Below are 7950 nucleotides of genomic sequence, written 5' to 3' on the forward strand. Positions count from 1 at the left end.
GGCTCAAAACTAGGTGGGTTCAAAATCTTTTATTTCTATAATATATATTATTATGACAAAAAATATACACTTTCCGAGTTACTATTTTTTTCTGATAATGCGTAATTTAAAAAAAAAGTTTATTTTATGCTGTCCATATGAATATTTTTCCATTATTACCGTTCCACAGTGGCACAGCAAAGAATCTGAAGCCTCATAACGCTAATCAATACTATTTTAGCGATGTTGTAATATTACAACTTATGGCAAACTTTCTGGTGACCTTGTCAAGTTTTCTCGCCTTTCATAAATGATGAAGTACGTTTGTGAAATATATTATACGTGATAAAATAGTTTTATTACTTGCAACAGTAAGTCTTGCTAAATAGCTTTTGTGCCATGATAATGAACAATCTTGTATTTAAGATTTAAAAAAATTTAACTGAAGGCCATGTTTCTAAAGATTATGAAGACTATTCTTTAAGTTATTTATTGTTTTATATAAACCGCTCGTGCAAAGTTGTGTTTAGTGGGTAAAAATGTTCGCTAATGACAAGTTGAAATTAAATTTCGGAAAATTCAGAAGTTGAAAAGACTGGCATTTCAAGTATGCTGATAAAAACCCAACTTCTTTAAACCATCTTATAGTTTGTTTTCTTCATTTCGGGCAGTTAGGACTTGCTTATAACTTGTAAATGTTGAAATAAACTCATCTTTTAATATATTTGCGTTATTCGGTATTGTTATTTTTTCATATGTTTTAGGTGATGTGGTAAAGTTACCATAATGTGAAACTTTATCAAGTTCTGTGATTTTATGGTTATTCTTAATTAGTTTTGATGACGTAACAACCTCTCATCAAAGTTCTGTCTTCTGACGTTTAGTGAAATATACCCGTAGTGTTCCGACAATTTTGTAATGTATATTTGCAGTAGAGTCTATGTTAAGTTAAAAACGAAGAATGAACCAATAATTTAACCCAAAATTAATATAAAAAAAAGATTAACTCTAATGACGAACATCTGCTTGAAACTTAGAAGAAAATGCTAAAACATGTTCTAAAAAAAGTTTGTTTCACGTTGTCTTTCAAAATTTGTAGTGCATTTTAGAGGAATTTACACATTTTGATAATAAAGTTAGAAAAAAATTACCTCTACACTCCAGATAATTATAAGAAAACTTTTACTTTAACCGACATTGGCTAAAATAAGAGTTCTCTTATGATTATCTGGAGAGTAAAAGTCCTGTTTCATATGTTGTGCTAAAACTTTTCTAGATTTTTTTTTCTCTGAAATTAATTGTTCTTTTAACCAGGGCCGTACGGGTCGTAGATGCGAGATATCAATTCTGCGCCCCTTTTCAGTGTTGTGCTAAAACCCTTCTAGATTTTTTTTTCTCTAAAATTAATTGTTCTTTTAACCAGGGCCGTACGGGTCGTTGATGCGAGATATCAATTCTGCGCCCCTTCTAATAAAATCTAATCTATCTAATTATTTGCAAGACAATATAATGTTATATTATATATATTTATTAACTGCACATCATAAGTTAAGACCTCAGTACTGATACAACTCTTGCAATGACGAGTACGGTCAATTTTGCTATAATAAGAATCTTATTGTAATATATAATATATATAAATGTATCCACTAATATTTTGCTTTTTCTGGATCTGAATGTTTTAGAATTTACGTATTTTTATTAATTACCTAATGTTATTATAATAGTTTGACCACCTCTATAATGACATTAAAATGATGTTTAATTTAAAATGCTTATTTATTTTCTATTTACAGGAGCGTCAGTTGATTACAGTCAGACGTATGAGCTATGAGGATAAATATTTAAAAATATGTGACATCAAATCTTCGAATGGTCTATATTTGTACTGACTGAACTTATTTCATGATTCTTCAAAGTAGTTTTTTAGAAGTAATAATTATGATAATATCAGTAATTTGGATAATTGTATGCATCCCACGTTATACGTATCTTCCAGACAGTATATATATATAAACGGTTTTCAGAGCTACAAGCATTCCATTGATATCAAACTTTATAAACACAGATTTTAAATGAATTTGTATTAAATTACCCAAGGTTATATGGATATTGGTCAAAAAACATGTACACAACAATATGAATACAATTTTGTTTTCATCTTTATTGTAAAACTACATATATTTATTTGTTGTTGGCAATAATGTTGATGTATATACGAAGTATATATTCAAAACAATTGAGTTGCTCATACATATTGTTGTTAATATTAATAAAAATAGTCATTATTTAAAAAACTAACAATGAGTATATATATATATAAAACCGTTATGATTTTGTGAATTTTGATGGGTAGAAAATCTATTTAAATTATATTAATGAATCAGGGCTTTAGCTACTCCAAGACCGTAGGCACCATTATAACCATAACCGGCCAGTCCCAAGCCATAGGCGCCAGCGTAGCCGTAGTGGTGAGGAGCAGCGTATCCTAGACCAGCATAGGTCAAACCGGGACCATAGCCATATCCGTGACGAAGAAGGTGACCTTCCTTGGCAGAAGCAACTCCCTGAAGGGCGGCGAATTTACCCTGGGCGGCAGCGTAAGCACCTTGGGCAGCGGCATACCTTCCCTGAGCAGCACCAATGGCACCAGTGATTTCTCCGGCAGGAGCCAGGTGGTAAGGAGCAACGGCAGCGCCATAAGGAGCAGCCAGAAAACCAGCGTGTGAGTAAGCCAAAAGGCCGAGAAAAACGATGGCAAACTGTGAGGAAGACAAGATATAATGTTACAAAACGCTGTTACGTTTATAAATCATTATAAGGTACATATAATACATTTTATACAATGTATATGCGTATACACATTCTGATTATCAATACAAGATTAGTTATTCTATAGTGCAAGGGAGAGACACACAGTTTGTTGTTAAACACAAAACTGCATATTGGGCTATCTGTCGGCAGCGGAGATCGAACTCCGACATTTAGAGCTATAAGCTCTTAAGTTTATCACTAAGTTACTGAGAGGTGGGAAATAGTAATGCGTAAATTATACTGCTTTATACGTACAGTGTGTGTTCTTATAGCAAAGCCACATCAGGCTATCTGCTGGGCTCACCAAGGGGAACCGAACCTCTGATTTTAGCGTTGTAAATCCGAAGACTTACCGCTGTCCCACCAGATATAAAATAATGTTTTTTCTTATCACTACGACTCATGGGGAAATTAATTTCTTGAGGTACATAAATGTTAGATCTTATGGAAATAAAGAAAATAATTACTTAGTACAAAATCAATAATTTTGAGCAGAATTCTTACCATAGTGTTCATGTTAAGAAGCTGGTCTGTGCCGAGCAAATCTTAGCTGCTGAGGGATGATGTCTGTAAAGCACAAGGAACTCCTTTTATACTTTCTTTGGTGACGTCAATATAGTCACTCCCAAGGTCGCATGAAATCCTAAACCTTCACCTTCTTTTAATCCTAAAGCTTTAATATCAATGTTAATCTAATCACTAGAGAAAGCAGCGGCCACACCCTTAAACAATGGATAGACAATAATTGCTTCAGGCTACAAAAAACAAAACCACTTTATCTGTACGAGTTTAACTGGTGCAAGGCCGAACTCAGGTAAACTTCACAATACTAACTTCACAGACAGGGTAGTAGGATTGTTTGTTTCTTGTTTTTTTTTAACGTAAAGAAAGAAGAACGATTTTATTAACGTAATTAGTAAGGTCATGTTGGTTTTCGTGCGAACTAAAGAGCTTTATCTGATATGATCTACATTCCATCAATAACACAATAGAATAAACTGAATTAAAATAACAGTCAAATATTTTCTTGGGACTAACGGGGATTTTTAAAACGCATTCACTAGTTTTTAAAAACCTGGAGCTCTAAAGCCTGCGATGACCAAAGAGCAGATGGTCCATTGTGTAACTTTGCGCTAAAACAAAAGCAACCAATATTACTTTTTAACTAAAATATACTGTTCTCTAAAGTGTTTATGGGTTTGAGTGAGTAAAATAATAAATAATATGATTGTAGTATTTATTATGTGTTATGAACCATGAAACGGTCTTATCAGTGTTTAATAAATAATATAATTGTAGTATTTATGATGTGTTGTGATCTAAGAAACGGACTTATTAGTGTTGTTTTTATTATTCTAAGCACTAAAAACAAACCTTTAAGATAATATTATAGCCTTGGGTTTGTAATATGCTCTTCTGGTCCCAACAGAATCTGATCTGAGCGTTGTTATTTATTATTTATTCTGTCGCTTTATCGGCTTTGTTTCTAAGATTCTGTGACTGATTTTATTACGATATTTATATCATATAAAATATCAAACAAATCCTACCTTGATTTCACTTCGAGATAAAATTTTATAGGAAATATAAAGATAATTTTAAGTTTTTAATGTCCGTCAGTGAGTTATTGGTCTTGAAATATATACAGAAGCTCCTTAAATTCTGAAGTATTTGTAGTTATCAATTAATTTTTTTAAAATGTTAATTTTATAATTACTTTACTTGTTCTTTGTCTTATTGAGCAAAACTTTGAATTTCCAATAGAAACTAATATAAATTATGATTTATTTAAGTGACAACATTATTGAATGAATCAGTTAACGAAAAAGTGAATTGTGAATGGTAATCAATTTCTATGTTTCTTTAATATATTAAATCTGAAACGTTTAACAAAACAATCTTTAAGGGGTATTTTATAAACATTAATTAGCTAATTTTGATTTAGAATTAATTATACTAATAAAGTATTACATTTTCTAAGCAAAACTTTGTGAATAATAACTACTATGATTTGATTATTTTTTCATTTCTGTTTTTAAACGGTTATTCGGTAATATTTTCCTTACTGATAGAGGGCGCTATATATATATATTATTTGTTTGTTAAACACCAAACTACAAAATAAGCTAGCTCTCTGTGTTGTGCCCCCCCCACGAGTATCGGAACCTGTTTTTTAACGTTATACGCATTCATACATATTACTGAGCCAGTTAACATATTAACATTAATATATATAAATAAGTAGAAAAAATGTGAAGGTGATAAATTATAATAAATTAGACTTTCGGAGATAAATCACTTTAAAAAACTATGGCCGTATTTTATTTTCTTCGCGACATTTCTAGCAAACGCTCTTTTTCACGCCAGAAACAAGCCTGTTGGTTAATGGCGACTACAGGAACATTTTCAGAAGAGATGACATACGACAACACAAGGTAACGCGAGATAGAACCACGAGAATTAAACAATATAGTAGTAACAATATATATATCATTTTAATAAGGCTGGTGATTCAAAAATGTAATAAAAACTTTACATAGCAAAGAAAGAAACAACTTGAACATTTTAAGGTAATAAATGAAGGTTATTATAAAAGTTTTATAAAAAGAAACTAAACCGTTTGTTAATACCCAAAAGACTTAAACAACCCAAGTTTTATATTGTGGTTCTTTGGTTGATGTTGGGGGCCTGTCGTAGGGCAAGTACTTTAAAGTACTCAAGAGAATGATCAACTCTGTTGTATGCCGTACTACAGGTTTATCTTGATTAAGATGCTACGCAAATTTGGTCACATTTGTTACGAATAATACAATAAATTAAACATTTAAATGTACAGTTGAAATGGCTATTCACAGAATACGCTGATTTAGGGGCTCTAACAAATGTTCTATGATCAATGTAAGGTCAAGCGTTACATCTGCTCCACTGACAATTGTATGTACCAACTTGAATATTCGGTAATACTTGTATGTTGTTTAGAAGTTGACTATGGACTAGTAAATCTTTAATGTTAGTGTCTCGTTTATAAGAAATTAGAGTTATTTTAGGGAACATGTGACCGATGTTACTGTCCTGTGTTATGATGTGGAAGTTGTCCCACAATATATGTGTTATTTGTATATTGAATGGATGAATCGTATGTGTTGATGATCAGTATAAATAGGAGTGTGTTGGTTGAAGCGAGGTTGGAGGCGTGTAGTTTGAAGCTTTAAATTGGTGTTGGTGTTATGATTTAAGCTAAGTAATTTCTGAAAAGCTGGATTCATGTTTACTGTTACTATGTACATTACTTTTAGTGTGATGAAGTATAGAAACAAGGTAGCCACGTATTTCGAGAAAGTGAAACATATTGATAGATATGCTATTATAATCTTTGTCGTTACTGTAGAGCCTACGTAATCTGGTGAGTTGTAATTTGAGAATGTGTCTCTTGGTGTGCGGTGAATGAATGGAGTGAAAATGTATCCATCGGTTTCTAATGTCGCGAGATTACCACCATTAGTCACGGTAATATTTTATCAAGAAAATAAATGGTTTATTTGGTGGGAAGTAGAAGACGTGTATTGGAGTGATGGTTGAAAGGATTTAACGAATTGAAAAAAAAAAGATTGAGTTCATCATTAGTGCATGTAGCTATGCAGAAAATATCATCAACAACCATGGCACCTCCAACACCAATCAAAGAACCACAATAAAAAAATAATGATTTTCAAATTGGGTTGTTCAAGTCCTTTGGGTATTAGCAAACGGTTAAATTTTTATAAAAAAATTAAAACAACCTTCATTTATTACCTTAAAATCTTTAAGTTATTTCTTTCTTTGCTATCTAAAGTTTTTATATTTGTGTATATAAGTAAAGCTAGTATTAATAATTTTTATTTTGTGTATATAAGCCATTGATGTCGAGGCTGTGGATATTTCTAGAAGGCCTAAGTGATAGACGCATAACTAACAACGACAAGACGAAGCGGAAACAGAGAAAAACTAAAGTCACGCGAAACAGAAAATCAGTCAGAGAAATGTTAAACGTAAAGTTAACTGTCGTGGGAGTGAAAGGTTTAACTGTTGATATATTCGAGTGAGTTTGTTTGTTTGTTGTTAAGCACAAAGCTACACAAAGGGCTATCTGTGCTCTGCCCATCACGGGTATTGAAACCCGGTTTCTAGCAGTATAAGTCCGCAGACATACCACTGTGCCACTGGGGGACATTCGAGTGAGATTAACAATTTTGAAAGAGATACAGAGTATAAGTTGTCTCGTTAAAGGGTTTTCTAAAGTAATTGAACCCCCATGTGTGTACTTTGACAAAAGGCAGACGACTGTTGGAAGTACGAAAGCAGACGAAGTACAGGATATAACCGCGGAAACTCAACGACAACGTAAGTGAACTATACACGGATGCTATTGCGATAGAAATAGAGAGAAAAATAAATCGTCTTGTCAACTGAATTCTAAAGCAATTCAACTAGACTAAGTGGACATTTGACAAGAAAAGAAGAGAACTGTATAGTGTTTAAAATACAACTATGATCTCCATAGTGTAGAAAATTTTGTAAATACGTTTAACTTGTTTCAAATATATATGTATTATTTTAAAAAGTGGAGTGCGTACTGTTCGTTTATTGTCGAATTTATCGCTAACAAGTCACAGACACCTACTTATATAAATACATAAAATAAGTAAGTTCCAGACATATGTAAAATATTTATATTTTTAATAGTTTTCATTAGTGTTTTAATCACCAGCTTTATTGTATTGTTTTTACTATATTGTTTAATTCTCATGGTTCTGTCTCGCATTACATTCTGTTTCCATGTGCTGTTTCGTTTCAAAACGTTCCTCTAGTTGTCATTAACCGACAGGCTTATTTCTGGCTTGAAAAAGAACGTTTACTCTTCTAATAAAATGTATGATAAAACAACGATTTTCTCTAATTTAAATGATTAATAGCGCCATCTACATATTCAACATTTGATTTATATATAACTGTAGTAAATCTAATTGGTTTCTTGCTTTTATCTATACAATGGGCTATCTGCGATCTACCAACTACGGGAAATCAAACCTCAGATTCTAGTGTCGTAAATCCATTAGTTTATCGCTGACCCACCGGCTACGTGAAAATCTACGTTATTTGATACGTGTGTTGAGGTTC

The sequence above is a fragment of the Limulus polyphemus genome, unplaced genomic scaffold (genome assembly GCF_000517525.1).
Source record: "Limulus polyphemus unplaced genomic scaffold, Limulus_polyphemus-2.1.2 Scaffold178, whole genome shotgun sequence".
In the NCBI taxonomy this organism is placed as follows: domain Eukaryota; kingdom Metazoa; phylum Arthropoda; class Merostomata; order Xiphosura; family Limulidae; genus Limulus; species Limulus polyphemus.